This window comes from Rhinolophus sinicus, chromosome 17 (assembly GCF_057876585.1).
Source record: "Rhinolophus sinicus isolate RSI-liver-muscle chromosome 17, RSI-T2T, whole genome shotgun sequence".
Taxonomy (NCBI): domain Eukaryota; kingdom Metazoa; phylum Chordata; class Mammalia; order Chiroptera; family Rhinolophidae; genus Rhinolophus; species Rhinolophus sinicus.
The window spans coordinates 78,572,687-78,588,195 of record NC_142517.1 but is presented as its reverse complement, the minus strand read 5'-3'; the positions used below and the strand labels follow the sequence as shown (position 1 = coordinate 78,588,195).

Genomic DNA, 15,509 nt, shown 5'->3' with positions numbered 1-15,509 from the left:
GAGGATCAGACTGGTCTTACTACTTCCTGGGAAAGGGAGGACCTTGTTTCCTCCTCTCTAGAGGAAGCAGAGTATGGGACGGGGTTATAGAGCGTGGTCCAGCTGAACAATTTTCAGCTGCTGCATCACAACCTCCAGGTGAGTTCCTAAATAGTAGGAGAAAGAGAGATGGAGTAAAGTAGTAGTGAACATCTGTTATTGATGGGTATGCCATTTATAATAACTTGGATATCCCCAGAGAACCATTATGTAGGTGACTTTATATGTTTCTTTGAACTCTGAAAATCTATGAATCTATAAGGAATGATTAGATATAGAGGGAGGACCACTTCACTAAAAGGTCAAAACCAGAATTCTTGCTCCCATTTCACTTCAGAGGGGCCTGAGGAACTTACATAGTTTTCTGGCTCTACTTGCCCAATGCATATAATGCTTTTGCTGACAGGGGACTAAACAGATGATCTCTGAGGTTTATTCTGGTTTAAGTATATAGTTTTGTGATATTGTAAATGTTTGGGAGTACTTCTAACGTCTTGGATTTCATTCCTAGTTTTGTTACCTTACACTAAATGGACACATATAAAGTGCTTAGAATAGGGGCTGGCATACAGGAAGCATCATATAAATGTTTGTTAAATAAATGATTTCTTCCCTGATACAGGCAAGTCAAGTGACAAACTGCTTTATTTCTACACCACCCAAGTGACATTCTGGCAATGTCCAGCCTTTTGATTAAAGATCAAAATAGATCCTGAGCTTCTCTATCATAAAGGAATACATTGGCATCTGCCATGGGTCAGGTACCTGTGGCCTTGGGTGCTATCATGGTGCTGGAGGAAACGCTTATTACCTTAGCCGTGGTTGGTAAACTCAGTAAATGTTGAGAGGGAGAGATAAAGAGGTTTCCTGTTAAATTCCCAGTTCTGCCCTTACCAAGTCAACCAATGCCATTCTTCTCTTTTCCTTTCATCAATGCAGGGGACTTTTGTCTAATTGCTGTCAGGGACATAGATGAGAATCAGAAAGGAATCAGGAGATTCTGAGTAACCCAAATAGATGTTGCAAAGTCCTTCCATTAAGTCTATATTCTTTTTCCCCTATTGAGGTATTGAGAAATAAAAATTGTGTATTTTAAGGTATATAACATGAAGTTTTGATATACATGTATAAAACAATATGATGAATGTTTAAATTAAAAACAATTTATTATAGAAAAAGACACATTGCCATTAATCCCCCTCATAATACTTCCCCTCATCTGGAACACACGTATCCCATCATTCTTGACACTTTCTGAAGCAGTTCTGGAAATCCTCTTTCGTCAATGCCTTTAGTTGTGCTGTCCTGGCTGCCTCAATGTCCTGAATAATTTTGACTTTGGGGAAGAGCCAGAAGTCACACAGTGCCAGACACAGTGAATAAGGTAGATGAGGACACACCGTAATGTTTTTATTTGACAGAAATTGCTGTATAACAGAAGCGATGTGTGACGTGGGGCATTGTCATGATGGAGGATGATTTACGGCACACTTTAAAACACACCTTCTCTCAACTGTAGCTCACACCTGACTGACTGCACTGAACAAGTTGAAGCTTGTCACACACTGTTACTAAGGCTCAGTGTGCTGCTTCTCATATTGAAGATCGCTGCCTTTCCATTGGATGGCACTCGGCAGCAGCATTCACATATTTTGTGATCACAACGGAAAGGCTCCATTTCACACATTGCTTCTAGTACGGCAATTTCTATCAAATAAAAACATAATGGTGTGTCCTCATCCACCTTATTCACTGGATCTGGCCCCATGTGACTTTTGGCTCTTCCCCAGTCTAAATAACCATGAATGTTAAACGTTTTGAATCAATTCAGGATGTTGAGGGAGCCATGACAGTGCAATTAAAGACACTCATGAAAGAGGACTTCCAGAACTGCTTCAGAAAGTGGCAAGAACAATGGGATAAGTGTGTTCAAAGCAAGGGGGAGTATTTTGAGGGGGATTAATGTGTCTTTTACTGTAATACATTTTCTTTTAAATATAAATATTCTCTGTATTTTTTGATCATACCTCATACATATGCCATGGCATGATTACTATTGTGAAATATGTATACTATAAAATGATAACCTCAACCAAGCTAATTAACATATTCATCACCTTTCATAGTTATTTTTTTGTGGTGAGAACATTACGATCTACTGTCTTAGCAAATTTCAGTAAAAAAATAAAGTTTTATTAACTATAGTTACCATGCTATATATTAGATCTCCAGAATTAGTCATCCTGCATAACTGGAACTGTACATCTCCCCATTTCTCCACCCACCATTCCCTGGCAACCACCGTTCTACTCTCTGATTTTATGAATTCAATATTTAAAAATTCTACATGTAAGTGAGATCATGCAGTATATGTTTTTCTCTGTATGGCTTATTTCATTTAGCATAATATCCTCTAAGTTCATTGATGTTGTAAATGGTAGGCTTTCCTTTATTTTTATGGCTAAATAATGTTCCAATGTATATATATCACATTTTCTTTATTCATTCATCCATCAATGGACACTTAGGTTGTTTCTATATCTTGGCTATTGTGAATAATGCTTCAATAAACATGGGAGTGCACATACCTTTTTGCCATAATGATTTCATTTCCTTTGGATATATATCCAGAAGTTAGATTGCTGGATCATATGGTAGTTCTGTTTTTAAGTTTTTGAGGAACTTCCATACTGTTTTCCATAGTGAAAATACAAATTTACTTTCCTACAAACAGTGTACAAGGATTCTTTTTCCTCCCAGTGTTGTACCAGCACTGTTATCTTTTGTCTTCTTGATAATAGCCATTTTAAGAGGTGTGAAGTGGTATTTCATTGTGGTTTTGATTTTCATTTACCTTATGATTAATGATGTTGAGCACCAAATCCAAGATTATTTAAGCTGATAAATAGAAGGGAAAAATTGGAGTTTGTTTTATTGTGCTTGCCATTTATATGTCTTATTTTGAGAAAGATCTATTTAGAGTCTTTGCCCATTTTTTAATTGGTTTATTTATTTACTTTGTGGTTGTTACTGAGTTGTACAAGTCATTATATATTTTAGATATTAACCTCTTACAAAATGGATGGTTTGAAATATTTTATACTATTCCATGGGTTGTCTCATCTCTATTGTTTTTTTTGCTATGCAGAAGTTTTTAGTTTGATGCAATCTTACTTGTCTATTTTTGCTTTTGTTGCCTATGCTTTTAGGGTAACATACAAAAAATTCATTGCCCTGACCCATGTCAAGAAACTTTTCCCCTATATTTTCTTCTAGTAGTTTTACAGTTTTATATTTTATATTTTAGTCCTTAATCCATTTTGAAATGATTTTTGCATATGGTGTGAGATATGGGGCCTATATCATTCTTTTGCAAGTGGGTATCTAGTGTTCCTAACACCACTTATTGAAGAGACTATTCTTTTCCCATTGTATGTTTGTGGCACCCTTTATTGAAGGACACTACAAGAAAAGAAAGTTACAGGTCAATATCCCTGATGAATATAAATGCAAAAATCCTCAAAAAAATACCAGCAAACTGAATTCGATAGCCACATTAAAAGCATCATACACCATGATCAAGTGGGATTTATCCCTGGGAGGCAAAGATGGTTCAACATAGGCAAATTAATAGATGTGATACACCACATTAACAGAATGAAAGATAAAAACTATATGATCATCTCAATAGATGAAGAAAACGCATTTGACAAAATTCTACATGCTTTCATGATAAAAACTCTTGACATATTAGGTATGGAAAGGACGTAACTTAATATAATAAAGGACATATTTAAAAAGTCCACCAATTGCATCACACTCAAAGGTGAAAAACTGAAAGTTTCTTCTCTAAGATCAGAAATGACAAAGACGTCCACTTTCACCACGTCAACTCCGTATAGTATTAGAAGTCTCAGCCAGCGCTATTGGGCAAGAAGAAGAAATCTAAATTGGAAAAGAAGTAAAATTGTCTCTGTTTGCAGATGACATAATTTTATGTATAGAGAACCCTAAAGATTCCACCAAAAAACTGAACTAATAAATTCAGTAAAGTTGCAGGATACAAAATCAATATATAAAAATAAGTTGTATTTTTATAAACTAACAACAAACCATCTGGAAAAGAAATTAAGAAAACAATCCCATTTGTAATAGTATCAAAGACAATGAAATACTTGGGAATGCATTTTTATCCAAGGAGGTGAAAGATGTCTATACTGAAAACTATGAGACATTGATGAAAGAAATTGAAAAAGACGCAAATAAATGAAAGAATATTCAGTGTTCATGGATTGGAAGAATTAATATTGTCAAAATGTCTATACTAATTAAAGCAATCTACAAATTCAAAATACAATCCCTGTCAAAATTTCAATGGCGTTTTCCCCAGAAATAGAAAAAATAATCCTAAAGTTTATATGAAACCACAAAAGACCCCAAATATCCAACGAAATCTTGAGAAAAAAGAACAAAGTTGGAGACATCACATTTCCTGATTTCAACTATATTATTAAGGTAATAGATATACTATAGTAATCAAAACAATATGGTACTGGCATAAAAACAGACAATGGAACAGAATAGAGAGCCCATAAATAAATTCACACATTTTCACTCAACTCATCTTCTGCAAGTTTTATATTCTTTATGAATGGGAATTCCTGGATACTTTCTGAGCCCATTTACTCATATTTTACTTATAACAGTTTTTGTTTCAAATGTGTCCTCCACCCATTCAAAAAATATTTATTGAGCGCTTAGTATGTGCTATGAACTGTGTTGTTTTAATGCTGCCCAAACAACTGCATATGAAATCTTTTATGAAACTATCAGATCATCTTCAGGCTTGAGTTCCTCTGGCATGTGGGATCACTGTCACACTCAGAAGGAGTTGTAAAGGCAGGAAAAAAAATCTGATTATGAGTACAACTTCTATATTAGGTAGGAAGCCCAGAGTTTTAAATTTCATTTAATTTATGTGATTTATAATCATATTGTCATTCCAGAATAAACTTCTATTAATTTATTTGTGAGTATATAGTAAATAGTATGTATTGCTTTCATCTTTTGATTTCTTTTCTACTGTGTGTTATTGATTCATCCCTACCTACAATTTTGCATGTTAGCTAACCCCCTGGATTCTCTTCTCTTAGCACTGCAAGAGAAGCTACTGATGACTGCTGCTGGAAAAAGCTATTCAGAACAGCACTGTCCAACAGAAATGTGATGTGAATCACCTATGTAATAAAAAATTTTAGTAGCCACCTTAAAAGAGTGCAAAGAAACAGGTGAAACTAATTTAAACAATACATGTCATTTAACATATCCCAATATTATATTAACATGTAGTTAATAGAAATGTATTCATGAGGTATTTTACATTCCTATTTTTCTGGTACAAAGTCTTTGAAATCTGGTGGTGTATTTTAACTTTTAACACATCTTAGTTTGGACCAGCCACATTTCAGGTGTTCGGTAGCCACATGTGGCCACTAGTATCCATATTCAACAGTACAGGTTTAAGAACATCTTTTCTACCCTTCTTATTCCTGATGAAAAAAAGATGATAAATTGTCAGGCGTTAAAATTCCCTTATTAACAATTTCAAGCCACCCATTAGCCTCATTTGTTTTCAGCACTTATTCCTAGTAAAGTGAACCTGGTTGTTCTGTCACTAAAATGATCTTTTCTTTTCTGCTTTTACTTCTCACAAGCTCCTCATTTGCTGACCCCATCAGCCTTACCTGGTTCAAGATCTCAACTCACTTCCTCCCTTAGGAAGCCTTTACCAGATCTTGTTCTCTGCTTTCCTTTGTACAGAAGTTGATAATCAAGTTACCAGTTTATACCTACGTGTGAATATAGTCCCTAGTTCATATCATTTCTTTGACCAGAACCCTTTGATTTTTTTATAGCCTCTCTTCACAAGAGGTCTTAATGAGTGTTCATTGATTGGCTGACCAAGATTTGGCAGGCCAAATTTTATAGAAATATAAATAAACTACTGAACCATATTTCTTATTATGTGTAATTTTACTAGTTCAATAATTTATTTATTTACAAAACATTAATTGATCACTTATTAGGAATAAAAGACTGTGTTATGCAATACATCATATGCATCTTTCAGTGTCAACCCAATGTCACACTGAATTTTTCAAATGTGGAAATTGAAGTTCATAGAGGTTAAATGATTTAGCAATAAGTTTGTAGAACTTATTGGTGGTGGAGCTGAGACTAGAAATAAGATCTTATTTTTTTCTCCAGTGTGTTATGCTTCTTCTGCTTTGTGATCACTGGCACTAGCGCACAAGTTATAAGTCCTGTGTAACAAACCTAGATTTTATAGCAAACTACCCAGCTAACACTGTTGGAGCCAATTTTCCACTTGAAAGTTTTCTTTTGTGTTAAGCACTTTTCTTTTTCTTTACTGTGGCAGCTTTCCAAAACTGCTGCAATGTTTGTGACCAAATCTTAATTTGTGGATTAGAGGCAGTTAGAAGAAAGACAACATGTTCCCAAAGTTAATTACAAATTTCATTTTTCCACAATGTTCTGCTTCCAGGATGCTGACTAATCAGTTGGTAAAACTGTAGGTGTGCCTGTCACCAACATGAAGGTCTGCAAGAAAATTTGATTAATCCCGCTTCCAAAGATAAATTTCAATTTAGCCTAAAGCTAGACCTCAGGTGATAAAAATCCAATTTCACAGTATTGTCTCCCACCTTAACAAGAGACAGAGTAAACAGTTTGTAATGTTGACAGATATAAATAGTATGTATTATTTTTTAGTTAATATCTGAGTTTATATATACAGTGATGACATTTCTTAAACAGAAAATCTATTTAACTTTTTCTGCTTTGAGTGTTTTGTAAAAGTGTTTTCCTTAACTAAGATGCTATTTTTAAAGCTATCATTGTGTAGAATATTATCTTCACAAAATATGTGTTATAAATTATTTAAAACAACCGATTTTAAGGTATAGTCTTTGTGTTACTGTGTCTGAATAAGCTCAGGTGCTGATTCTTGGTGCTCACCCCAGACATATTGGATTTGCATTTTTAATAAATCTTTCAGATGATTTTTATGCACAGGAAATTTTGGAAAACTGATTTGAAAGGAGAAAAGAGTATAAGTTTAAAAATATTTGAGGGTTGAAATGTCTAACTATTACATTATTTTGTACACCTGAAACTAAAAAAAAAAAATTTCTGTTCCTGAAGACAATGATGTTTTCCTTGCCAGCTGTTTTTCCATTTACATTACTAGAAGTGAAATCAACTACCATTTGTTAAGTGGATTGACATGACCAGGTATACTGAAGATTATAGCTGAATCATTTGCTGAGTTAAATGGATGCACTTATTTAGTTTATTTTCAATTAATTAAGTAATCAATAACTTTTTCAGTTATTGCTACTCAAGCTACTCAAGCTACTCAATAGCTACTCAAGCAAGACTCTCCAGAGCATAACGCAATGTATCACAGATTTGAGCTTTCAGAGCACATCCCCTTGTATTTACCACATTGCTCTACTGCTGTGTCCATCTCCCAGTCTGGATGGGAATTCCATGATAGTTAGGCATCAAATCTTACTCATTTTTGTGTCCCCAATTCCCAGGACCATGCTTGGTATGTAATAATCACCTACTATATGTCTGTATTTGAATTTTGAATGAACAGATATATCACTAGAATATGTTCTAGCAGGTAGGATACAATGATGAAGTGGTTGAATTTGAAAGCCAGGATGTGTTCAGAGACCACACATAACTCTAGAGAAATGTTCAAGGAAGAATAGGTGGCATTTAATTTATGCTTATTATTTTAATTAAATGTAGTGAAAATATTCTCTACTAAATTTTATATGATACTTTTCCACATATTATTGCATTTGCATTTCTCAATGCTAGTAAACAACAAAAGAACAAGACAAACAAATGACGAAACAAAAACTCATAGACACAGATAATAGTTTAACGGTTACCAGAGGGTAAGGGGGGGATGGGGGTGGTAGATGAGGGTAAAGGGGATTCAATACTTGGTGACAGAAAGAGAACTGACTCTGGGTGGTGAACACACAATGTGATATATAGATGATGTGTTACAGAATTGTACACCTGAAACCTATGTAACTTTATTAACAATTGTCACCCCAATAAACTTTAATTAAAAAAAAAAATTCTGTCAGCAGCATTAATAATTATGTAACATTATTTGAATGTACATAGTTTGTACTAATCCTTTCAGTATTTTCTTGTTTTCTCTTAAAAGTACTTCATCGAACATCATTTTATACAAAGCTCTTTCTGTCTTTTGAATTACAAAGGGCCAAATCAAATAACATGTTTTTGAGGCTATTTACACATGAAATCAAATCACTTTAAAAGTAATATATATACATATCATAATATACATATTTTTATATATGAATGAATGAATATGGCATGAAAAAGATATTTCTTGAATTGCTTGAAATTTTGTGATTTCTCACAGAAATGACATTGTAAACTGCAGTTGGGTTCCCAGGCTACATTCTGAATTTTATTTTATTCATAGTGTTACTGGTGCAGGGATTCTTGCCCCTCTGAGGATGGAAATCAAGAGAGTGGACCAACAGGTTTGCAGAGAGAAAGGTTTATTAAAATGAAAGCATGATGCACCAAGGGAGCACACTCTGGAAGGGAATGGACTTGGCTCCCTGAGGCTTGCTGGCACAGAGGTGTTATGGGCTCTTGGGGTTAGGAGCCACCCCTTCCTCTTTCCTGTTTCTCTCTCCAAAGCATGTTAAGGGGGCTCCTTCCATGTACCTGCAGTGTTCCTACATGTGCTACTTTATGGGTGGCTTGTCTCCTTAGCATTTTAAATCTCCACCTAGGGGTGTTTTTTTATTATGATAATCAGGACAAGTTAACTACAGGCTATTTTAACTACTGCCTATGCAAGACTTTAGGAACTTCCCCTGGGCAGTGGTGGGGTGGGGGAGGGTGGGGTGTTATCTCTTCTGTGAGTACGGTTCTAACCACCCATTGTTTCTTATTGGCCAAGGGATGTGGCTCAAGGTTGTTTACCCCAGCTGTGGGTTTCTGGTAAAAAGCAGTTATATGAGCAATTCAGGTAAAAGCAGGTTTTACTTATTTATTTTTTTGACCAAACTGTGGGTCTTCAGAATTGATTTTAGCTGAACAAGCTACTAATCATGAGATTATTGTCTGCTGAATCAGAGGAGCCATATTGGCATTTATCTATTGTAGACTTAAGCATTTTTATGGATGTAGTGCAATTGGAAAGAGACTATTGGAAGTAAATTATGCACTTTTACTCTTTAGCTGTAATCTATAGCTGATTGCTCATCTGGTTTTTATGACTTGTTCCAAAGCCAGGTCTTACGGTGTTGGAAATAGGAGAACAGAACACATCTCATAGTTGGCCTCACTTAAAACTAGGCAATCTAAATAACCCAATTACTTTTACATATTGGGTGACAAAGTTTTATAATATTCAAAAATTATAAGGAAACAATATAATAATGGTTAACATTTGAATAGAACCTTACTGTTTACACACACATTCATGATACATTATTTAATTTTCACAATATCTAAAGAAAGAATTATCTTGAACAGGAACCTGACTTTGATTGCCATGCATTACACAATGCTGGAATTAGCATAGAGCCGTCCAATAACAAACTTCAGATATAAAAGGTTGTGACATGAAAGAGATTCTCCACCTTAAATTAGGAAAGGAAAACATGAACAAATGAATAAACAAAAGGAGAGGGGCAAAACCTGAAAACCATATGTCATGCGGGAGACCCTGCTCGCTGTGCCACTTGTAATGCAGGGCGGCCTGCGTGGTCTCTGCTCCCACTCCCCACATAATAACGCAGGATATGGTGAGGCCAAAAAGGAACACCCACGGAGCCATAAATAGGGAAGTCATACTAGTATATTCTCGCTGGCGGCACTATACTCTCACTGGAGGCTGGATCCACACTGTCCGCAACCAGCCATCCTAACTGCAATCCACACTTGCCAGCCCAGCCACCATCTTCTTGCTAGCCCCCATTTTCTCTCTCTCTGCTAGTGTAGCCACAGCAGTTACATTAGTGGCCAATGGCTCACTGGTTACAGCTGACGGCCAACTTGCCACTGCTGATGGCCATGCAATCACAGTTGATGGCCATTTACTACCTGAGCCAGCACCTGTCTATGTGAGGACGAGAGCCTGGAAACTGCTTTTTGGGGTTCTGTCCCCACACCATATCTGAGGAAGAAATTCCTCATAGTGATGACTGAATGTCTGAGGGAAGTTTCAGCATTTCTTCTCTAGTTTCAATCTACTGTTTGGAATAATTCATAAGTGTTAAAGCCAGATAGCTAGAAACTGAATAACTGAGATCTCCAAATCATGAGAAAAAATTTTAAGTAGTGATGTTCCACTCTTCAAGGTTGATGATGATGATGAAAGTTAATATTTTCTGAGACTTACCATGGGTCATGTACTGTGCTAACAGATTTACATGAAATATGTCATAATCTTTACAATAACCTGATGAAACAAGCCCTATCACCCTTATTTTCAAACAAGGGAAAATGAAGCATAGAGCTATTGAATAACAGCGGGTAAGTTTTTGCGCATTGATTGGATATGAGATTACCTGACTATAGTTTGCACATTTAATGATTATACTATACTATAGGACAGATATTAGGGACACTCTAGCAGAGTTCCTTGAACAACAATGTTGCTACTTAGCAGTATATTCTATGCAGGTGAGCTGCTCAGCCAAGTTTCACACACTAGTCATTGGGTATTTATGTTAGTGGCTTTCATAAAGTAGCCTGGAAAACCTCCTGTAATGCAGGCAATAAGGATAAGTTCACTTCTTCACTGGACCACTGAGACTGAGAAAATACATGGTGTCTTTATGAGTCAGCCAGTGTGGCCAGAAGTGAAAAGGAGGGTGAGCTCATTCAGCAGCTGCTCTATCATCTCAACATTTGATTTTGTTCTATTACTCATCATACATATTTTAATAGATAAGAAACCTCAGAGAAATTTTTCTGATTTTATTATGTTTATCCTTGTTGAAGAGTAGGGAATGATGTTTTGGACTCAGAGAGGTTTTCATTAAATACAAATTGTGGAGAAAATAAATGCCTCCAGATCTCCCTTGGAGAAGAGAGAAAGCAAGGGACTGAAAACCTATCTGAAAAAATCATGACTGAAAACTTCCCTAACCTGGTGAAGGAAGTAAACAGACATGTACAGAAAGCACAGAGAGTCCCAAACAAGATGAACCCAAACAGGCCCACATCAAGACACATTATAGTTAAAATAGCAAAGGTTAAAGATAAGGAAAAAAAATCCTAAAAGCAGCAAGAGAAAAGCAGTCAGTTAACTACAAGAGAGCTCCCATAAGGTTGTCAGTTGATTTTCCAACAGAAACTTTGTAGACCAGAAGGGATTGGCACAAAATATTCCAAGTGATGAAAAGCCAGGACCTACAACCAAGATTGCTCTACCCAGCAAAGCTATCATTTAAAACTGAAGGAGAGAGAAAGAGATTCCCAGAAAAGAAAAGCTAAAAGAGTTCATCACCACCAAACAAATATTATAAGAAATGTTAAAGGGACTTCTTCAAGAAGAAGAAGGTGGGAAAAAAGAACATAAATATGAATAATAAAATGCCAACAAATATACCTATCAATACCTATCAATAATCATTTTGAATGTAAATGGATTAAATGTTCCAATCAGAAGATATAGGGTAGCTGAATGGATAAAAAAACAAGACCCATACATATGCTATCTAGAAAAGACTCACTTCAGATTGAAAGACACACACAGTCTGAAAGTAAAGAGATGGAAAAAGATATTTCATGTGAATGGAAATGAAAAAAGAACGTGAAGTAGCTCAAATGCTTATATCAGACAAAATAGACTTTAAAACAAAGGCTGTACCAAGAAACAAAGAGGCACATTACATAACGATAAAGGGATCAATACACAAGAAGATGTAACCCTTATAAACATTTATTCACCCAACATAGGAGCACCTAAATATATAAAGCTAATATTGACCAACATAAAGGGAGAGATCAACAGTAATGAAATCATAGTAGGGTATTTTAAAACCCCATTGACACCAATTGACAGGTCTTCCAGATAGAATATCAACAGGGAAACAGTGGTCTTAAATGGCATACTAGACCAGATGGATTAAATTGATATTTTTAGAGCATTTCACCCCAAAGCAACAGAATATACGTTATTTTCATGTGCACATGGAACATTTTCTAAGATACATCACGTTAGGCCACAAAACTAGTCTCAGTACATTCAAAAAGATTGAAATCATATCAACCGTCTTCTCTGACCACAATGGTATAAACTAGAAGTCAATTACAAAAAACACACAACCCCCCCCGAAAACACACAAACACATGGAAACTAAATAATGTGCTATGAAACAATGAATGGATTAACAATGAGATCAAAAAAGAAATCAAGAGATACCTTGAGACAAATGGTAATGAAAACACAATGACCAAAATATATGGGACACAGCAAAAGTAGTTCTAAGAGGGAATTAAGCAATACAGGCCTACCTCAAAAAACTAGAGAAAACTCAAAGAATCTAACCTACATCTAAATAAAGTAGAAAAAGAATAGCAAACAAAGCCCAAAGTGAGTGGAAGGAAGGAAAAAATAAAGATCAGAGCAGAAATCAATGAAGTAGTATAAAAAACAATATAAAAGATCAATGAAACCAAGAGCTGGTTCTTTGAAAAAATAAACAAAATTGATAAACCTTTAACAGACTCATCGAGAAAGAAAGAGAGAGGATCCAAGTAAATAAAATGACAGCTGACACCACAGAAATACAAAGGATTATAAGAAAATATTATGAATAATTAATTACATGATAACAAATTGGACAATCTTGAAGAAATGGACACTTTTCTAAAAACATAAAATCTTCCTAGACTGAATCAAGAAGAGACAGAAAATCGGAACTGATCAATTGCTGCTAAGGAAATTGAATTAGTAATAAAAAAAAAACTCCCAACAAATAAAACATCTGGACTGAATAGCTTCACAGGGAATTTTTCCAAATATTCAAAGAAGATTTAACACCTATCCTCATCAAACTATTCCAAAAAAATTCAAGAGCAGGGAAAGCTCCTAACTCATTTTACAAGGCTACCATTATCCTGATTCCAACCGGACAAAGACATTACAAAAAAAATTAAATTAAATTAAAAAAAATTGTAGGCTAATATCCCTGATGAACATAGATGCAAAATCCTCAACAAAATATTAGCAAACTGAATTCCGCAAAACTTTAAAAAGATCTTACACCACAACCAAGTTGGATTTATGCCTGGGATACAAGATTGGTTCAATATCTGCAAATCGATAACATGATACACCACATGAACAAATGAAAGATAAAAATCATGTGATCATATCAGTAGATGCAGAAAAGGCATTTGACAAAATTCCAGCATCTATTTATAAAAATTCTCAGCAATGTGGGACTAGAGGGAACATACCTCTTCATAATAAAGGCCATATATGACAAACCCCAGTTAATATCATACTCAATGGGGAAGAGCTGAAAGTGTTTTTCTTAAGATCAGGGAAAAGATAAGAATGTCCACTTTCACCACTTTTATTCAACGTACTATTGGAAATCCTAGCCATGGCAATCAGATAATAAAAAGAAATAAAAGGCATCCAAGTTGGAAAAGAGAAGCAAAACTGTCATTATTTGCTGATAACATGATACTATATAGAGAGAACCCTAAAAATACCACCAAAAAACTATCAGAACTGATAAATGAATTCAGTAAAATAGCAGGATACAAAATTGATATTCAGAATTTGGTTGCATTTTTATACAATAGCAAACTATCAGAAAGAAAAATTAAGAAAATCCCATTTACAATTGCGTCAATAAAATAAAATAAAATATCTAGGAATAAATTTAACCAAGGAGATAAAGACTTATATTCAGAAAATTATAAGACATTGAAGAAAGAAATTGAAGAAGATACAAATAAATGGAAGCCTATACCATGCTCATGGATAGGAAGAATTAACATCGTTAAAATGTGTATACTACCCAAAGCAATCTTTAGATTCAAAGCCATCCTTATCAAAATACCATTGGCATTTCTCACAGAACTAGAACAAATAATCCTAAAATTTATATGGAACCACAAAAGACCCTGAATAGCCACAGCAATCTTGAGAAAGAACAAAATTGGAGGTATCACTACCTGATATCAAACTATACTACAAGACTAAGGTGATCAAAACACCATGCTACTGGCATAAAAACAGACACATAGATCAATGGAACAGAATAGAGAGCCCATAAATAAACCCGTGCATATATGGTCTATTAATCTATGACAAAGGAGGCGATAATACACAGTGGGGTGAAGACAGTCTATTCAATAAATGGTGTTGGGAAAACTGGGCACATACATGACAGAAAATGAAACTGGACCACCTCCTTACACCATATACAAGAATAAACTCAAAATGGATTAAAGATTCAAGGTAAGACCTGAAATCATAAAACTGCTAGAAGAAAGCATAGGCAGTAAACTCTCAGACATTACTCTTAGTAATATTTTTTTCTGATCTATCTCCTCAAGCAAGGGTAACAAAAGAAAAACAAACATATGGGACTACATTGAACTAAAAAGTTTTTGCACAGTAAAGGAAGTCATCAACAAAACAAAAAGACAGCCTACTGAATGGGAGATGTTCACCAACGATACATCTGATAAGAGGTTAATATCCAAAATGTATAAAGAACTGATATGTACAACTCAACACCCCCCCCCCCCCAAAACAAGCAATCCAATTGAAAAATGGGCAGAGGACCTGAATAGACATTTCTTCAAAGAGGGCATACATGTCTATTTGTATGTCATATACGTCTATTGGCAAAAATAGCTGATAGACATATAAAAAGATGCTCAATGTCACTGATCATCAGAGAAATGCAAATTGAAACCACAATGAGCTATCATGTCACACCTGTAAGTATGGCTATCATCAATAAATCAAGAAAAAAGAAATGTTGATGAGGATGTGGAGAAAAGGGAACCCTTGTGCACTATTGGTGTGATTGAAAATTTGTGCTGTCACTATGGAAAATGGTTTGGAGCTTTCTCAAAAAATTAAAAACAGAACTACCTTATGACCCAGTAATATCATTTCTGGGTATTTATCCAAAGAAATCCAAAACACTAATTTGAAAATATATATGCACCCTTCTGTTCAATGCAGCACTACTTATAATAGCCAATATATGGAAGCAAGTCAAGTACCATCAATAGACAATTGAATAAAGAAGATGTGGTCCATATGTACAATGGAATATTACTTGGCTACAAAAAAGAATGAAATGTTTGCAACAACATGGACAGACCTAGAGGGT

General features: G+C 35.0%; 1 protein-coding gene across 1 annotated transcript in view; it reads left to right on the top strand.

Moving 5' to 3' along the window:
- ZPLD1 (zona pellucida like domain containing 1) overlaps positions 1-15,509 on the top strand; it is a 509,293-nt gene that overhangs the window by 150,086 nt on the left and 343,698 nt on the right. The window lies entirely within an intron of this gene.